The 20,077-nt window shown below is 39.9% G+C and overlaps 1 pseudogene; it reads left to right on the forward strand.

Moving 5' to 3' along the window:
- LOC135984979 (probable acyl-CoA dehydrogenase 6) overlaps positions 1–20,077 on the forward strand; it is a 73,256-nt pseudogene that overhangs the window by 3,778 nt on the left and 49,401 nt on the right.

Here is a 20,077-nt window from a genome sequence, read left to right on the forward strand (position 1 = left end):
GAACAGTTTATAAGAGGGCAGCATCTGCTGTCCTGCATATTCACATAGCATCACTGTGAGACATGAGCGATAACGATGCCCACTCTGGTTATTTCATTAGTGTTTTCACTGGCAGTCCTGTAGGAATATTTAGCAGAATGCATTAGCATGTAAAAATAATGGACAGCTGTGTCCAAATAATAGCCTCCATTTATTTCTGTCAGACACTTAGCAGTGCACTTGCAGAAATATCATAGAATATGTTCTTAATGTATCAGGAAAATCAGGAAACTATGTAGTAAGACTTGTACATGGATGGGAGAGTATAGTTTTACACTGTCTCTTTCCCCTACCCTGGGATATATGCTGGATATGGGACTGGAGAAAGTAATAAACAGTACGTTCTTGTCAGCTGGGACAGATAAGCATCTGATGAAACAAAACAAATGTCTCAAATGATTGATTGCACTGCAGTTGGAAAATGATCTTTCCTTAAGAAGGCCTGTTGATTGCAAGTGTTTGTGTGCTGAATGTGGGAATATAGATCTAGACTACCTGTTGAGGTTAATTTTGTTGTTTCCTCACAAGTATACATTTCTCTGGTAAAATGAGACCTTATGAGTTTTTGGTAGTGAAGAGTTACTTGGAATGTGTGTGGGGGGTTCTTTTTCTTTTTTTCTTTTTCTTTCTGTAATATGAAGCCTTACTATTATATGGGATGAGCAAAAGAAGGACCTGGGAGGAACAGTGAATTCTGTCACTAGAAAGTGACTTAGTAGTTCTGGTGAAATGGGGGTTTATGGTCTCTAAGAGAGTAACTGAAACAAACTTTCAGGTATATCTATGGGTAGAAGATAAAATGGATATATTTGGCCAAAGATAATTCACTTGCCCAAAATCATATTGCTGGAGTGGATGAGCTGCAATGCTTGTGCTTGGTTTAATAGATTTAAGCATAGCCAGCTGAACTAACAGCTTGATCTCTTTCTTGCTTACAAACGAGTGCAGTAGTAGGTAGTTGGGCTCTAAAAGTTTGAGAGAGAAGTGTGTACCTCACTTGCAGGTATCAAGAAGCCAGTAAATCAGCACTATGGAATGTTTACTGGCTACGAGATATACCTGGTTTGCAATCAAGAAATAACCTTGATAAGCCTCTAAAAACCAAGAGACAATAATTAGTCACTTTATTTGAATCAAATTGATGACAAAGTTAGTGATGGATTGCAGTGGTTTGGAGACCTCGATCAGATGAGTGTAAGAAATTTCAGGTGCTTATCCGACCTTCTTAATTTAGTGGATTGGACTGAAATCTCAGGAAAACTGGTTTTCATATGTGTAAACACAAGTTCTGTGTGGGTGAGACTTATTTTTCCCTCCCCTCTTGTGAAATGCTGACAATTCAAGTCCTGTCTAGCATCTTGCAAATACAGGATGAAATGCGATCGAAAATGGTAAAGAAGAGACAGTTCGTTTGCTGCACTTCACAAGTCACCAGATATTTCTGATCAAATAAGGAAATGAGCACTTGAGTTCATCTTTGTTTTTTGCTGGACTCTGCACATGACTTGAAAACATGAGTGCTTCGTTCTTTTTGCTGGTTAGCAAGTGCAGCAGCACCTCTGGGAAGAGCTTGTTCAGCAATCAACAGCAGTTTTGCGGGAACACCCAGCAGAGAACAGATTTACTGAAGGACAGCAAGTCTTTGTGGATGAGATAATCTTCCTTTAACTATGTTGTTGATAGAGGGATCGGATTAGTTCCTGGGATTCTGGTTTTGTACTTGAGGTAAGGCAAATCCTCACACTTGTGGCTTGTAAAGCAGGTCACAGTAGTAACTCATCCAGGCCAAGTGTGCATATACCAATACCTTGGGGGCAGATTAGGAATTTCTGAAATCTGGTACGTGTACCACTGGTAGTTGCAGGTTATGTCAAAATGTTATTGAGAAAGAAACTAAAATTGCATCTTTCCTGGAAGAAGTTAGAAATGTCTAACTGGAAACAAATCCTCAGCTACACACTTGCAATTAAGCACTTGAGTTCTTGATGTTTGCTTCTCTCATGGCATAGCTGCCATGCCAAATGTGCTTTTGTGTATCCCGAGCCTTGCAGAAACTGGCAGATCCATGTGATGTCTTGAAGCTGACCAGGAGCACTTAGTCTCTAGTTGTAGCTAAGAGGCAGTTACAAACAGCTGTCCCTGTTCCATCCCCATTCTGTATGGTGTGCATAGTTGTGCTCCAGGTGGTGCAGGAGAGTCCATCCTTCTCTCTTGTTCTTGGTTTTAGGTTGAACACACACCAACTCGAGGGCTTTGTATGAGACTCATTAATGAGGTTTCAAGGTTGCACGAAACTGTAAATTATGTGTCTTTGAGGGAATGCAATCCAGAAATAAGGATGGAAAAGCCAGGGAGGAAAAGTAAAGATTCAGCTGTAATGTTGTTGGAAAGTCACACTGAAATGGTGTCAGAGTGAGAACCTCAGTTTCCAGAATTCAAATTGTGGTCTTACCTACTGCCTAACTGGTTCTGTCTTTTTTTTTTGATGTACTAATGCCTCAAGCTTCAGGACAGATGAATTTCATCACTAGCTAGAGTTTTCTCCCTAATGCTGAAGTTGCAACAATAACAGTTTTCTTCTATAAAAAAGTGAGAAGAGGACCAGCATACTGCTCTGAGGTCCAGGTGCTGAATCAGGAGCCAGATCTAACCTGTGAGAGAACTAATTTGACTCGTTGGCACTGAACTGCACTAAAAAGCCAGATGGTATTTCTTGTCATAACATCATGTTAAAACACTGGAAGAAGCAATAAAGACTCAGTAGTATCTTGTGATCATTTATTTGGAGATTTAGCTGTTTCAGAAGCTGTGGATTAAACACTCTTAGACTGGGTTGAATACTTCGATTGACTTTGTGACTTCTTTGTTTTATCCTTTCGTGGGGTGTTCTTGGTTTTTGTTTTCCTCCTGTTCCCCTGCTTCTGAAGGCCTCTGTATACAACTTTTGGTTTGAATTTCTTTCAGTTCTGTAGAAAATTGTTGGGTTTGGGAGTTTTCAAAGAGGAAAATTTGGTAAAAAAAATTGGATGTTCTTAATCTTATAATTGTGAATAAGAAAAGAGTATGCACCAAAGACAACAGCTGAATAGATTAAAGAAACATGAAATATATCACCTGAAAAGAATATAGAGGTTGAGGTATTATCAAGACATACTATTTGGGAGTTTCCATTAAAGGAACTGAGTTTCTCCTTGTACTTCTGTGGATCAAATGGCAAGACTGTGTCTTGACAAAACATGGGCCAATGAATGAGCTTATACTAAAATAACCTTGGTATTATATATCTCATTAACTTACACATAACTGTCTTTTACCAGTCTAAAAAGTTTGATGCTAGATTCTTGACATCTGTCATATACCCAGATAACATAATTGGAAAGCTTCCTGAAAGAGATAAACGCACCTTTTACACTTTAAGACATGTCAGTACACCAAGTGTGGAGAGCGTGGGAAAATTATCTTTGTGAAACGTAGGCTTGATTCACTTTTACCCACCCACTTTTGCATTATTAACTGTCGGTAGTGAAAACTGGTTTCTTTCCTGGGGCTGAGATGTGGAAAAATATTGTGAATTAGTCATTCTGAGGTTGACATGGAAAGTCTCTGAAGAGCTGTTGACTTGTCAACTCTTGCAGATCCAATAGGTCAATAACCATATCACAAACTTTGAATGATATCTGGCTTGAAGAAAGGATTAACAAGATTGCAGTAAGACTGTGTTGTTCATAGGAAAGTGTTTCTATCCCCAACATTTGAGCAAGATAAGAAGCTACTGTCCAGCCTGCACAAACCAGAACTTGTGTAGCTGAATACGAAGAGAGGAGGAAAGAAAACGACAAGTGTGTTTAGTTTTGGTTCTCCTATTCTGATCTAACATTTCTAATCCCTAGTGACCTAGTTCATGTAAAATCAGAAGCATCATTAATAATCTAATCCCTGGAGATCTTGCATAAGCCCTTCATCACTCCAGCATCTGTAAGGAAGTTCAGAGTTCCCCATAACAGTGGAGTGCCTTTTACTACAAGAGAAAAATGGGCCTTGGCAATATCTTTCCCCATTTCTGACAGATGGCTGAAGTTGCAGCCACCTTTGCGAATCTTATCATTACCCTTGCAATATAACTGTAGTGCTTCCCTGCTGTAAGCTGGACTCCTGGGAACAGTGCTAATCCTTTTTGGCATTTATCCCAGAAAGGAGGACAGGCAAAGGCATGCACCCAGTATTTGTGAATCTACATGTGGCCAGAAACTTGCTTACAGGATAAGTAATACACACAATGTTGAATAACTTCATATGCTACATGGTAATAAAAAGATGCCAGGGAAGGACAGTGGTATAAAGAATTTAGCTCTTTGGGGCTTAATACTTAGATAAGATTAGAGCTGGCCATTTGTGGCTTTCTCATTTGATGGACTGGGGCAAGTGAGTTTTGAGGTAAAGATGCAGAGAACCAAAATGGCAGTGGTTTTAATCATATGGTATTGTATGGAATAGGTATCACCATTTCATAACAAACCTGGAAGTTAACCATATCTAGCTGTGTGACATGTGACTCCATCTTTGTACCACTTTTAGGTCTACTTTCATTTCATTGTTTCCCTCATGTAATACTGATATGCACATCAGAGACTGCATGGTATCCTCTAGCAAGCGAAGTAGGAAATGAAAAAAATTGGTTTATTCCAAAATACTTCTAAAATCTTTTAAACTGGACTGAGAAATGTTTGGAACCTACACTTTGGTGTGTTGGCACAACCACGTTGTTTTATAGATTTAGTTTAAATAATGCACTCATTTGTAGATTTGTGATCAGTCCAAACCATCAATCCATGTACCCTCCATTTCTCAGTTGATTAGTAAATGTTAAAAACATGTGAGTTTGTTTTGAAGTGAAGATACATTGGAGGCAGGAGTGGGTGATGTTTTAAAACTCCAAAACTTGTTCTTTTGACTGGATGATCTGACTAGTGCAGGATGTCTGGCTCCTTTTTGGGGAGGCGAGCAGGTATTTGGTGCCATCATAGCCTGAATTGCATTGTTTACTGTGTGCGTCACAGCTCTGAGGATTATGTAGCTTCACAACTGGGGATTGCAAACTGAGCTGGAGGCTCAGGTGTGCACAACTGCTCTGTCCAAATATAATGCATACCCCATATGGAAAAGTAATAATCTGTCCTACGTAGTACTTTGTAGAGAGAAGCATGATTGTATATACATTATGAATTGATATTTATATACTGCAGTAAAGTATGTTTCATTTTATATATATATTTTTATATATAGAGAAGGAATTTTTTATCATTGTTGTTGGTTTAAACCTCTATACAACTTTAAAGAAAGAAATATCCATCTAGTCGGTTCAGCCCAATGTAGTCCAGTTGTTTGGTTTTAACATATTTCAAAGGCCTGTGCCTGCTTTCTGTGCAAAGTTCGTATTTCAAATCTTACTATTTAAAGTAACACTGCTGTAGTCCAATGCTGAGATATCATAAACACTACTCAGGAGACTTGCTGAAACAGGCATGCTTTCTACAGTGAAGACTTCTTTCTCTGTGAAATAATTGCCACTGCTGCACATTTTGCTGGTGGGAAAGCTGCTTTGAGGCGCTCAGAAGAATATGCCTCAAAGGTCTGAATATATGGAAACCCACAGCCAGATTCGGAGTCAGTAAGAGGTTCGCGTTAGTGCCCAAGATGTGTGGTACCTTTGAGCAGAGGACAGCTGTCAGGTTGTGACCCAGCTGTGAAGCTCAGTCTGGGGAGCACCATGCCCTGGTGCACCATCCCACCCCAAAGCTTTGGCTGTCACAGACCGCTCATTCTGGTCATCTTCTGGGACACTTCACTCTTCAGCTGAACAGACTTCTTTTGGGACTCCTGCTGTTTCATTCGTAGGGATAAACAAAAGTGATAAATGTAATATTTTAAGTGCTCCAGAATGCATGGTCTGTTTATTCACATTAAACACCAGTTCTGATCAACTTTTTTTTTTTTCTGGTCTCATTCTTTTCATCATTTTTCGTTCTCTTGAGAGGAATTGTGCTACACTGTGCCTCTGTTGGTTGAAAAAGGAACCGTAGATTAGCGTTTAAAAACACACCACTGTGATTGTTATCCATACCATCTCCCTATACCCTCTGACAGGCACACATAGGTACAGCAAAGGAGAAGCATGGGCTTTGCTTCTCCTGCGATGCTGTTCTGAGAAGCAGTGTCCTGTTCCCCAGCATCGCTCTATTTCTTGGCAGTTACTCAGTTCCATGACATTTCCCAGGAGCTGAGAGGTTTGGCTGTGCCTCAGGGCTGGCGGTCTCCCAGGGGGTGACCAGGCTGTGCTGTGCCTGGAGATTGGTCTTACCAGAAGGAAGTTGTCCATCTGTCTGACCTGCAAGTTTTCTGCCCCAGCCAGTGCTCAGGGTTCTTGCCTGATGCATAAAATTATTTAATCTGGAGTCTTCTGTGCATCCTTAAATGAATAATCATTATTTTGTCTTATGTTCATATGAATAAGGATTATTCGTGCGTCAGAGAGGTTTTACAATTAGGTTAATCACCCTGTTCCTAGAAACTATAGATGGTCTGCCAAGCAGACAACTTCTCAGCAAAGCCTTAATATATGCTTACATGTTGTGCTTTAAGGAAATAAGATTTTAGAGTTACCTTTGCTAAAAGAAGAACTAAATCTAGAATGAAAGTTTATCCAGTCTTTTAAAATCTATGGTAAAATAAATATTTGGACTTTTTTTCACATGGACAGCATATTCCTGGCAGTTGACAGAGTTGACCAGAAAGCTGGTGCTCCTTGGCCTGTCAGCCACTCCTCAAACCTTTGAGCATGTAGCACAAGATGCCTTTAGCCCTTTTATTTAAATATGTGCTTAAATGCATTAAATGTCTGGTCTTATTGCTTTGGCTTCTAAGGGACATGGTCATGAACTGGTTACCACTTGATATCAGACACTCACACTTCAACTGTTTTTTCCACTAGTGTAAAAATCTGTAATGTCCAAAGAGAACAACAGAAATTTTGTTTCCTGAAAACTGTAAATCAATAGAGAGAGGACATTGATAAGATATGATGAATTGGTAGCTATTTTTCTTGGAATTTTGAATGAAAGGAAAATAAGTTATTTGATTTCTGTTCAAGTTTTTCAGGTTTTCTTTTTTGTGCACCTCACAGGAACAAAAAAGAATATAAGTACATATGCCTTTTTGAAGCTGCTGAGGGGCTTGTTTTGGTTTGGTTGGTTTATTTTGTTTGTGGGGGTTTTGTTGTTGTTTTTGGGGGTTTTTTGGGTTTTTTGTGTGGGTTGGGGGGTGGGGGGAGAGGGAGATGTGGTGGTTGTGTTTTGGGGGCTTGGGGGGATTTTTAAGTCCTGCTTAGGTAGGATGCTTTCTCTGCAGTCTAGCATCATTACACCAGAAGTTCAACGTGGTACTCTTAGTGGGTTTTATTTATCTGGTCTCCTATGTGTTTGAAAAAAAATGATGCAGAGGTAATGTTTAAATGGAAATGCACACCGTTGACTTCCAGGACAAACAGAATTGAGTGTCACTGCAATCTCTGTAGAGGATGGGTGCAAAATGCAGTGTAAAGCTGAAGGATGCAAAAATATCACAACTCCAAGGCTCTTTAGAACGATATTGGTCTTTAGGAGTGGAAGAAGCACTGAGCAGGACGGGTGGGTTGGGTATGCGGGGCAGAGCTTGTTGCAGTCTTGCCTCTGTGTTTTGGTGCCAGTGAAATCTCAGCAGCTGTCTTGGTTATTCTTCAGCTGACCTTGTTGAGGGAGACATTGGAGGAGACATGTCAGAAGTTTATTGGGGCAGAGGTTGGGGAGTGGGCATGGCATAATGGGTTTCAGGAGGAAATGAGGAAAAAGCTGCAAGATGGTGTGAAGATTTGTTTAACGCTTTTATTCCAGGTGGGGTTGGTTTTGTGCTGTCATTTCAAAGTCATGACTATCTGGAAGTAACACAGCTTCCCCGTGTTTGAAGAGAATACAACAAAAACCAGGAAAAGTGCCTCTCAGTTTTTTGTGTTTTGTTTTGGTTTGGGGGTTCTTTTGGTTTGTTGTTTTTCTGTGGTTTGTTTTTTTTTTTTTTTTTTTTAAATAGAAGGCTGAATTAAAACCTCGTTATTTTTACTATTTTCCTTCTGTCCACTCAAGAAACCCTTTAAATACCTTAAGTTTCTAGGGTTTTTTTCAGTAACATAAAGAGCTTGAAGCCTTTGTTGAATGTAGGGAGTTGTTACAAAGCATCTGTTTAAGTATTTGAAGTTTTGGCTAACTGTGAAGGACAGTGTGGTAAGTATAGCATTCTTCTAAACACCAAAACTGTGTAGACACTGAAATTTAATACCATCTCTCTGTTCTACAGAATCAGTTTTGAAACCAGACTGAAGTGTTAGGTTATTCTTTTTTGCTTTGTTTTGTTTCTTGAGCAGATGCATGGGAGACCATTTGGGACAGACAATGTATTTCTTGCAGGACAGTGGTATTTCCTGAAGAACATGCCTGTTTGTTCCCTTTCTGTCTTTCCTGGGATAGCCTAGAAGAGCTGGTTTCTTAGTCATCTCTAATGCAGTAACTATTGTTTCCCATAAGACCACAAACCCACTCTGTGGTCTTGTCTGCTCTGGGAAATGTCTTCAGTGCTGGGAAGCACGAGCCAGGAACACAGCACAGCTCTGGAGGAGGGCAGGGACCTTTTCTGCATAGGACCTTCGAAACACTATGATCTGTGTATGTGCATTTTCCTTGAGCCTGTGAAGCTGACAGAAAATGTGAACTTGCCCAGAACCTCAAGCATTTAAAAATTAGCTCCCCTTGTACAGTTGAATGAAAAACAAAGGGCAGAATTAATGGAAAATTTCCTTGAATGAGTATCACAGGGGCAGGTATTTGAGTTTTTTATGGCATCATTAAATGGTTTAAAGATCTCTGAAGGTTACTTTAGTCAGAATTTCTTCTGCTTCCTATTCTGTACGTCAGAGGAAATGAATGAGATTTTTATGCTCACCCTCACTTTATTATTCAAGAACTGGGGTCTCGGTGGAGTGGAAGATCAGTGAGTAATAAGCCTGCTGAAAGGAATTATTTTCCTTCTTTTTCTTTTTTTTTTTGTTTTTCCTTTTTACATTATGTATTACCTGTAAAACTCAGCCCACAGAAATCACAAAGGGCAAAGTTTAAGAGGAATCCAGAAGCTATTACACACTTTTATAGATGGTGGGTCTATCCTCAGTTACTTCAGGGAGAGTAATTGTATTCCTGATCACCAGCTACTCACTTACTCAGCTGGAGCATACACCATTTCGCAGCTTCTTATACACTGTGGCCTCTACTGTCTCACTGATACACCCTTGCTTAGCACATCTAGCACTACTCTGTGTGCTGGAGTCTAAGTAAAGTAGCATGTGGATGGATAGTGGCAGATAGGTGGATCAGAGCTTTAGTCCCAGCAAGAGGTTGTAGTTTTATGCCTGAAATGTGGACTTTATCTCATGATATTAGTAACCCTCTGGACTGAGGTATGATTTAGGATGTTGGTCATGTCAACCTGCCTGAGAGCAGAGCTCAGCCTTTGGTTATGGCAGATGCTGCTCAAGGGAGTTTGTGCTCCTCTGAATGGAGTTTAGTGCTTCACTGAGATGCAAGTTGCAGGCCTGGTGCTTCTGTTGGACAGCAGGGGTACCACTGTGTAGTCAGAGAGGAGAGGACATGGCCCTGAAGACCTTTGGAAGAAGGTCCAGTTTTCTTGACTGAAACATTTCTCTCTACCTGTTGACCCATGGGGAGCTTTACAGATTCAGGACTATGATAGAAAGGGTTGAGTGCTCTTACCTGCTTGAGAGCTGTATGGAGAGACCTGTCCAAGGCTGGGCTCACACAGACGCCCCCTCAGAGCCCTCTCCACGTGCTGGTGGAGCACCAGAGGGAAGGTGACATCAGGCTGCAGCCAGCTGGTCCAGAGCTGCCGGGGGTTCAGGTGGAGCATGGCAGAGCCAGGGTTTGTATGGAAAGAAAATCATCTCTTGGGGAGCTACTTCTAGCAGAAAAAGATCCACTCCAGACTCATTTTTGCCAGGAATTCAAAGCTCAAGTAATTAAAAAAATATATATATACCACAATGGATATTTCAGCTTTTCAGGATCCTCCCCCAGCCCAAAAGAGGAAGCTTTTAATTTTTGCACTTCCCATTTTCTTCGTATATTGAAATGGTTATGATCACATTTTTGACAGGTCATTTCTATCTATATTTGTTTTCTAAACTTGACCAGTTCTTTTCAGCCACCTCTGTGTACTTGTGTTTTCCCACTGAGCCTCTTATCTCTTTCTTTATGTATTTTTCCCCTCTTAAGAGGATTCAAGTGTATCCTCGTGCTACTTCTCTAATAAGCGCAATTTGCTGTTTCTTCTTTTTTTAACTTAGTTTGGAAAGACTGAGGGTAGTAAAAATATTTTGTGAAAAACTGATTAAATTCTGTGATTAAGGGAGTAAAAATCATCTTTTATGATCAGATATTCTTGGCATTACTAAAGACTTAAAGGTCTTGAAGGTTGATAAAATTGAGGCTTTTTTATCATCTACTTGATTGGATTTATTCTTCAAAGCCAGCGCAATTTAAGAGAAATTTAGACTGATGGACTTTGCTTTGTGGGGAAAGCTTATTAAAGATTAAATTGCACATTTTTTTCCTGGAGCTAATAACATACTGTGTTTCTTTTACCTGTTCTTCTGTTTGTTCTTGCTCAATAACCTTTTCAGGAGTTTTATTTTGGAAGATAAATAGGATATCTTATTCCTTTGGCGTTCTAATAGGAATTTGCTTTCCAAGTCTCTCTTCTCATAGCTGAGCACTTCAGACAAAATCCTTGTATCATGGAACTCCATGTTTACAAACCAAAACAAAAAACCCCTCAGAATCCGTTTTAGTAGCTTTTGGAGGGTTGTTTGTTTTATGTAGAATGCTGAGGGGTTTTTTCCTTTTTCTTCTAAGGGAAGCAGCACAGGAGCAACTTACTCTTTTGCAGCTGATGTGATGAAGCTGTTAGCTGAGCTTGTCACTCGCAGCAAGTCAGGAAATTCTTTCCAGTGTGTCCAGATGCTTCCTGTGCACAAGGCTGGCGTCATACTTGGCACATGATTTAAAAAAAAAAAAAAAATCAGACTCAAACTGCTTTTTATTTTGCATTTAACGAGGTCTTTTGACACCATGGAGAGAGGATAGCCTTGTGAGTTGGACAGTGTCACTGTGCTTGCATTTGTTTGGAAGAATGAAAAGGAACCATGTATAACATAATAAATTTTTTTAGCAGTTGAAAGCCTCTCTTGGCTTTCTTCTCCATGCCACCTTCATGCTGTCCTACTTGAAGTAGTAGACTAACTCCTATTCCGTATGTGTCAGGTTTTGCATTGCTAAAAAGTAGTTGACAGCTGATGGTTGTAGCAGTGCTGCATTTCAAAGGGGTAGGAGATGATGTCGTTAACTTTGCACTCTGTGAGGGATTTGAGCTGGCCACGATACACCGATACACCCTCTGAGCCCTCTATAGATTGTATTGTTCTCTTTATGTGCCTCTGCATGGGAAAAGTTGTTTAAACCATATACCCTTGTTTGTGCTTGTAAAACCTTATGTGCTGGTGGACCTGTAAAAGAAAGTATGATGCATTTTTTTACCTTTGGACAGGCTCTCCTGGACTCCCAGTCACCATGCTAATGAAGTGTCTGGATAGACCAGACTCTCTCAAGAGTAAAAGCAGTTTCGTATTCTTTCTCTTTTTCTTCTTCCAAACACAGTGTTGGGAATCCCATCTTCTGTCTCTGCCCAAGACATAGCTGGATGTCATCAAGTCCCATAGTCACTGAGAAGGATGTGGAGAGAGGAGAAATCAAGAGGAAACAAATGCCAGGAGGAAAATTCTTTAAGTAGGAATCATTTCAACAGGAAATATTCTGCTCCTTTCAGCAAATTTGCTTTGTAACTATTTTCAAGATGCTAATTTTATTTTATTCGAGTTCTGCATTTAGTTCTTGCTACTGAGAATCCAGTTTCTTCTCTTCTAGAAGAGAGATATGTAAATTTTTTGTCTTTGAAAATTTTGTCTGCTATTACTGATCATCAAATTTGAGTCACTGGCAGTTCTTTAAGGAACAAAAAAGGTGTTATGAATTCTGCTGGGTTGTACTTCTAAAACCAAAGGAACCCCCAGTTTTTGGAGATGCCCACTGAAAATGCTCATGCAAACTGATGTGCACAAGAACTGATTTGGCCCATGGACTCACTGCACTATGTAACCCCAAAGCAACTCCAGGGATTTTAGAGTTGCACCTGTCTATGATAGGTCAGAATCTGGCCATTGCACAGTTTCTATGGTGCTGCCTGCTAAATTAGGGAAACGAGGGAAAATACCAGTTTTCTGTTTAGAAACAAGAGAACTGGAGTGGAAAAAGATGAATCGGACTTTGAGGATATTTTTCAAGCCATTTAACTATGTGTCTGATACATAAAACATGTAGATGTAGAGAATTTGAAAATCTTCCAACTCCGATCTTGCGAAAACTTTACCAGGTTTTAATTGCTCACAGGTTTAAGGCAAGTGACTTTAAAACAGTCTAAGATTCCAAAACTAGAAATATGATATTATTAACACTGGAGATTTTTACCATTATCTAGATCTATAGCATAGTGTGGTTTCTGCAAGGGAAAGTGGGCAGAGTGGAGAGGGTAGGACATGTGAGGTTGTACCTTGTGCCTGTGTGACAAGGAATCAGGAGACAGCATCAGGTCTTCTGTCCTACTTCTGAGCTGTCTGGGGCTCATGCTGAGTCCTGTGGAGGTGGCTGCCCTGCATGGCTTTAAAATGTTTTGCCTGGATTTGGGCAGATTCACGTTTGTCCTTCGGTGTGGATCATCTTCGACTGATGGATTAAGTGAGAAGCTGGATAGAGACTGCGTATTCTTTAGTGAAAGATGGAGAAAACCTCCAGCAGAAACTTTGAGTGTCCTGATGTGGAGAAGGAGCAGCACAAGTGAAGGGTGGTGATCTCTAAGACCAGCTACCATCATTTCCTTTGCTGTTTTTTGAATGAAAATGCTTATAGTGCTTGAAGAGAAAAATTAATTGATACATTAAAATAATTTTCCCTTCCTTTCAGCATTTTATTGATTCAATGAGTTGTAGTGAGCTGTATTGTGTGAGTGCCTCCATATGCTGAATGATCTCATTTTCCATGTGAGAGTACAGAATAAACTTCAGAACACAAAAGATTGCATGAAAAGGTGGCATTAATTATATAAAATTACCATCAGAAGGCAGATTATTAGACAGAATATTCTTTTTGACATTGTGAAACAGCTTTTAATTTAATATTAAGTTTGATCTGACAACACTGGGAAATAACCACAAAGCTCTACAGTTTAATTTCTAGCAAGGGGATATCCTTAAAGCTAGTTATTGAAGCATACAAACAGTTGTGGGGGGAGGAGGAAGTAGTTTAAATATAAGTTCTGCTGAATAATAATTAAGCGCTTAATTGAAATGACTAATTTTTAGTTATAACATAGCTCAGTGAGAAAAGGTGACATGGGAAAAACATCCTAACCCTTCTCAGAGTCCCAAATATCTACTAGCTGTGAAGTAGTTAATGCCATGAACATGCAAATGTAAACATAAAAGTTTGCAGAAAAAAAATGGTTTGACATTTAGTTGATATATTGTTTGAAAAAAAAAAAAGGAAGATTTATACAGCAAATAAGAAGAGAAATCAAAACTCAATATAGATAGCAGGCATCAATTTGTCTGTGGCCACAGTTGCAAAATGTGCAGTGAAGCAAACACTGGTGAGGTAAGGTTTGTATTTCGCAATTATCCCTGGCTTCGGAGCTGCACAAGCCCTTACACGATTCCTTTTTATCTCTGTTTGTGGCAGAGAGATACTGGCTTATTTTAAAAGGGAAAAAAAAAAAAAAAAAAAAGAGCTGCACTTGCAGGGTTAGGAAAGTAGGATGGAAACTCTCACATGGTCATAATTATTTTTCCTCATGTCCGGAGGCCTTAAGCAAGGCGTTTGAGGCTGGGTAGTTTGTAGATGCCCACATGGAGCTCATCACTGGCCTGAGATGCACCCCTGAAAATGCAGAGGTGGCAAATGCAGTCTGGAGCAGAGCCAGAAACTGGACCAAACTTTTAGGAGGCTGGGTAGCTACGATGAACACGGGAGATGGGAAATTCCTCATCAGGATGGTTTGTGATTGTTTTCAGAAAATCTTGGGTAAATCTCTGTGGTCCAGTGTTTGCAAGACCCCAGCAGATGAACCATGTCGAGAAGTGCTTGCCTCCAGCATCTCCTTATGTACTCGCTCAGTTTCTCCTCTCCCTCCCCGTTTTTGTCCGTGATGTTTTTCAGTCAAGTTATTTTTGTTGTGAGAGTGGTTAATTTCAGAAATATGGGGAATGTTTTTCAACCATTAAAAAACTTTCTTGCTTCTCTGGCAGCAGGCTATGAAATTACTTGGCAGGGATGTTTTCATTTCAGCTGACCCTGGAGAATCTGAAGGCTACCACAAATGCATTTTTAATGGTCAGCTGCAATTTTACTCATAAGTAATAAATTGCAACCAATCAGAGCATCATTTAGGGTGAAAAATAGCTCAATGATATGAAGTCATTCTAAGGTGCAGAGCCAGATGAAAATACCCATGTTCAACATAGACTTTGAACTCATCATGTTTGTGAAGATGGGCAATAAAAAGCAGAATCAAAGCATTGCTTCATTATTTTTTGTGCGAGATGTGTGTTGCAACCTGCTCTGCAAAGGACGCAAACTCGAGGAATTATAGTTAAGTTCGTACTCAAGACAACACTCGATGAAGACCACATGTCAGCGTTATATCTTGCTCTTGCAGCAGTGCTTTAAACACTCAGCCTGCTGGCTGAGACTCTCAGATAATGGAATATAGAATCCCTGTCACTTGTCTGGCCCTTTTTATCAGCTTAGGGCTGAATATCACCTTTGTTTACACAACCTCTGTGCAAGATAAACTTTCAGAGTCCTGAGTTTTGGTTGTATTTTTCCTATTGAACATCAATAAGAGTTAGGAACATATTTGCAATTTTAGTTTTTTGAAAATTGAGCTTGTGATGAGAAAAAGGAAACAATGTGATAAATATGCTTCCTCTTTGATTACTTCCTTAGAACATCTTTCCTTGTTGTTTCTAACAATGCCTTCAAGCTGTCTTGAACTGTGTAACCCGATCAGCCAGTCTGCCCTAAGCATTAACTGCTGTAGATCTCTCCTAGAAGGATTACGCTGGTGCGGTGCAGAGTAAGGGGAAGACGAGACAGGTGGTGAGTGCTGCTCATAGTGATTTTTTAATGGCAGCATCCTCACTGACTTTAATGAGGCATGGATTAAAGCTCAGGAAACCTCTCATGCAACTTCTCTGTAACCAAGGGAAGCCCCCTGAGCCGCCTGTGGACATGGCAGCCCTGGCAACAGGCAGATGTCACCATATCCCATTTATTGTCCAGAACAGCTTTTAAAGGTGGGGCAGAGTTTTACCTGTGATGAAATAATGCTGATGTTACCTGGGCTGCAGTGGTGGTCGTTGGGATGGAAGGAGGCACTGGCAAGAGTTGTTATGGAGCTATGATGTGTTTTAGCTTGGTTTCCTGAAAAAAACAAAAACAAAACAAACAAAAAAAAAAAACCCTCTTATGTTTTCAAGTGCTCAGTTTCCTTTAATATTTTTGATATTACCAAGCTTAGACAGATTAATTGAAGGTCCCAAAGACAACTGGTTCCTGCATGTCTGAGAAAGTCATTAAAGAATGAGAGGAGCAATACAAGAATGAATGCCACCTAGAAGAGAAACGTGGTGTTGTGAGATGAAGTTGTCTCTTCCTTTGACCCTGTCTTACCTGGTACCAGCCTGGGTGACTGCGTTTGGAGCCGCTTACCCCACACTCTGTCTCCTCCCCGGCCGCTGCCTGGCCATGGGCATGGAGGGGGCAGCTGGTGGTGCACAGGTGCACAGCTGAGGAGCACAGGACAGTGGGAGGAGAGCACCTGGAGCTCTGCTTTTCAGACAGGATTTCCCGTGATGCAATGGCAAAAGGTATCACAAGCTAATTCCTTTTCGTTTGCTGGGTCTCCGGGCAGGGTAGTGATCATCACTGATGCTATAAATATTTATAGAAAAAATTCCATCCCATCCTCCACCTTCACTGACGTTTTTTATCCTCACTGTTTTTCTTCTTATCGTCAAATTACCTGATTCATTTTTCATCATATATACTCCTTACTCCATGCTTGTGAGATGCTGTAGTACTGCATATATTCGGGTTATTGTGAGAAGAATTACTGTGCTTTTTTGGAGGAATGTGCACTGGTAATAGAGTGTTTCTCTGTTGCTTTGAGATGTTATGTTACTATTGTCAAATGTATTTTATTTCCTGTATTAGTTACACAGCAATGAAGCGTTTTTGATATTTTAGAAAAAGTTTCACCAATTTGGTTTTTTTCCTAAGGAAATTTTTATGAAGCCATTTTCAGTAGCTGTGCTTTACATATTCATGCACTTATACATATTTTAAACAGTCTTAATATGTTAAAGAAAAATTAGGGGTCAATTAGAAGCTCACAGATCCAGCTAATGAGTTTTCAGTAAATGCCCTTAGATCCTTTGTGTGTTGGGAGCAGGGCACAGAAAAACCTCTCTTGACGCTTATTTCCACTTATTGCTTCAATATTTAATTAGCATGGCTTTAATTCTCAGTGAGATTTTTAAAGATTTAATTTGAAAATAATTGGGCTAATGCACTGTCTCTTAATTACCCAGACTTGCAGATGTAGGAATGGTCAGAAGTTGGTCTCTGTGAAGACACTGGGTACGGTTCTAGGTCAAGACTGAAGCTCAAGTGAGGCTTAGTAGACTTAGATCTCTCCAGCTTTCCCTGTACACCTTTTTGTCATCTGCAGAGAGGGAAGAGGTGAGTGGCATAATAGCCTTGATGCTGCGTTTGTCTTACAAGGAGAACCACCAAGTAAGCCCTATGTAGTGGTCTTCAGTCATGTCTGTAATGTGAGGCAATAGTGGCAAGACATGTTGCTGGCGTGCTTATGTGCACACACTTCATATACACGTCTTATTATACGTATACTTGTGTGTATATGTATATGCATGTTAAGACACATCATAGAATGTCTCAAGTTGGAAGGGACCCATAAGGATCATTGAGTCCAGCTCCCTGCTCCTCACAGGAATACCTGAACATAAACCATATGACTAACAGCGTCATCCAAATGCACATAAATATTAATATTTTCCAGGCTTTAAAGAAGTATTAATGAACAATTTTTGGTTTGTCATGAATTTTAAAGGACAAAACAATTGCACTACTTGTGGAACACAACCTTTTTTTTTCTGAGGCCCTTTCCTGATTGGGTTTACAGGTATGGGTGGTCTGTGGAGGAGGCCTTATTTCTTAGAAAATCAGTGTGCTTATTCTCTGGCTAATAGACATATTGCTAGTTGGAGATGTTCATTTGTTAATCAGGAAGTGAATTTTCAGTGAAACATTACAAACTCTGAAGTTTTGCATTCTCGCAATTGGCCAGATGGACATTACTATAAATTTGCATTAAATGTGTCATATTGAAATTTGAGAACTTGTCAGTTTTATTAAAGTGAGGATGCTTCCTTATGCTTTGTAACTCTTGAAGGTTTTTTAAGCATTTCTTAAGCAATTTCAAATTGTGTCAAAGAGCATCTACCTGAGTCTCTTCATCACTTCAGAAAAGATATGAAGTGGAGGGTCAGATCTCTCAATCACTTTTTTTTTCCCCCCACATTTTCTGAAACAATGCTGTCCTTCTTTTCTGCTGATAACTTGGTTCTCACTTGTAGCTTTAGTCCAAGGTCTTACATCTTGCTCAGTGTTCAGATGTGACTTGTTAGCAATGGATTTGCGGGCATGGGACGTGTTCCTGCGGTTGCTGTGCAAATCCCGCCTGGCTTAGCTGTTCTCTCACATACCTGCAACCCTGCCAGGCAGCAAAATGTATAGATAGGTAGCAGAGCAGAGAGTCTGCTCTCTGAGACACTACTCCGGTGCAGTGAGGTCTGGTCATGTAGTGATACAGGGATTAGGTTTTTCTGTCCATCATTGTGTTCAAACGGCAGCACGAACCAACCATCTGCCTGATTAAAACCAGTACAGTAGTAACCGTGATGGGAAAATATTGGCAAGACTTTTTTTTTTTTTTTCTGCGAGTTTACAACTGTTCCTGGTGTGGTGGCAACAACATGTTTCCAAATGAATTACTATTTGGAGGGGTGCCCTGCATTTTGAAGACTCTCGGCTACTGTGAATTGCAGTAACTCGGTGTGAAAGGGGTTGTTCTTCACACAGACGTCAACTGTGGCTGCTTTCACATTGGTCTCCCAACCTCCCAGTATGTTTTCTTCATCTCAGGAGGGAATAAAAGCAGCAGAGCTGTCTCCTAAAATACATAGGAGATCAAATGTATCTATTTTCATGTTTCTTGGAGGAGCTGGAGGCTGAACAACTTGAGTCTGTAGTAGGAAAGGTGACTGCAGTTTTGTCACCTTTCATATTTAGAAAAAGGAACGGTAAGATTGTTTATTTGCAATAGAATTGGTTATTGAATCACCAGGCATCAGCTGCTCCAAATCCTAAGCAGCGATTGAGGATACTCTTAAGTGAGGTGTCTTTTAGTCCATTATCTGTAGTTTATGCAGTATACATTATTGACTACGAAAGCTGTGTTTTATTTGATTAAGAGCTCAGAAAGAACAGAGCCCTTTTCCTGGCCTGTGCCATGTCTAGTGGCAATAAAAATAACTTAGATATGGTTTCAATCTTTTAATTCAGCTTAATTTCTTATGCTACTTTTGTTTTTTCCAAATAAAAATATTGAAAAATGACCTTTTTTTACATTCTGCCAGAGACAGACTATATATATATATATATATATAAAATAGTCTTATTTGGTCCGTGATTTTGATTTCAAACATTTTTGTGAACCATCTTTCTATCAGCGAAAGGAACCTTTTTGAAAGCTGTTCGTGTCTGACTGTTGGAATGACTCTACTGTGGTGCTGGACTTTTTCTGCCAGGAAAAAAAAGTGGCACCAAACCATGTTCTGAAGTTTGCAGTTTTCCTTTATGTAAGTGCAAGTAAAATTTGATCCCTTCTTTATTTTAAGAAGTTGATTTCTTTTCCCTCTTTGTTACAAGGCTGCTTTCTGCAGCTGTTGACCACATGTTGAAAAGGTCATCATTGTAATTACTTGTGAAAGCTCAAAAAAGAGGGAGTCAACCTTTCTTGTGTTTCAGGGAATTTTCTTTTACAGCTCGTTGTCCAAACGCAAAATTAACTGCATATTTTACCAACACTGAGATGGATTTGGAATGGGAGCTCTTAGCTGGGCATGTCTTGGCCTGAAAGTTTTTGGCAAACTCATGAGTTCAGGGAAGAAACGAAGAAGGCTCAAAGGATTGATTTGTAAGAGCAATTATAGAGCTCTGTAGTTGAGCTAGGGAGTGATTAAAGGTGTATGATTACAATGTATGTGTCAGGCATAAATGAGGAAAGGAGCTATTTAGGACAGTGGAAGGAGAAATATAGCCTGAAAAACTGCCAGCAAATAAAACTGAGATTTTAACTTATCACCAACAGTCAGAAACCTTACTGCTGGAGACACAGCAGTTGCCTTAAATGAGCAGGAGAAGATATGCAGCTGGGACTTGCTCTTCTGGAACTCACAGGATTCTTTAATTTCTTTAATTCTAATTTAGTGGTAAGCAGGGGACTGCTTGAGTGTGCCAGCTGACTTCAGGCTTAATATGGGTAATTAAGTTCCATGCAGTAATCAACTGATCAAATCCAGTACTTGTGTATAGATTAGAGAAGCAGGTTTCAGCCTGTGGCCTATGGATCCCCATAGATTATTTCCAAGACGAATGGAAAAAGTTAATGAGGACAGCAAAATTCTTGTCGG

This window comes from Caloenas nicobarica, chromosome 2 (assembly GCF_036013445.1).
Source record: "Caloenas nicobarica isolate bCalNic1 chromosome 2, bCalNic1.hap1, whole genome shotgun sequence".
In the NCBI taxonomy this organism is placed as follows: Eukaryota; Metazoa; Chordata; class Aves; order Columbiformes; family Columbidae; genus Caloenas; species Caloenas nicobarica.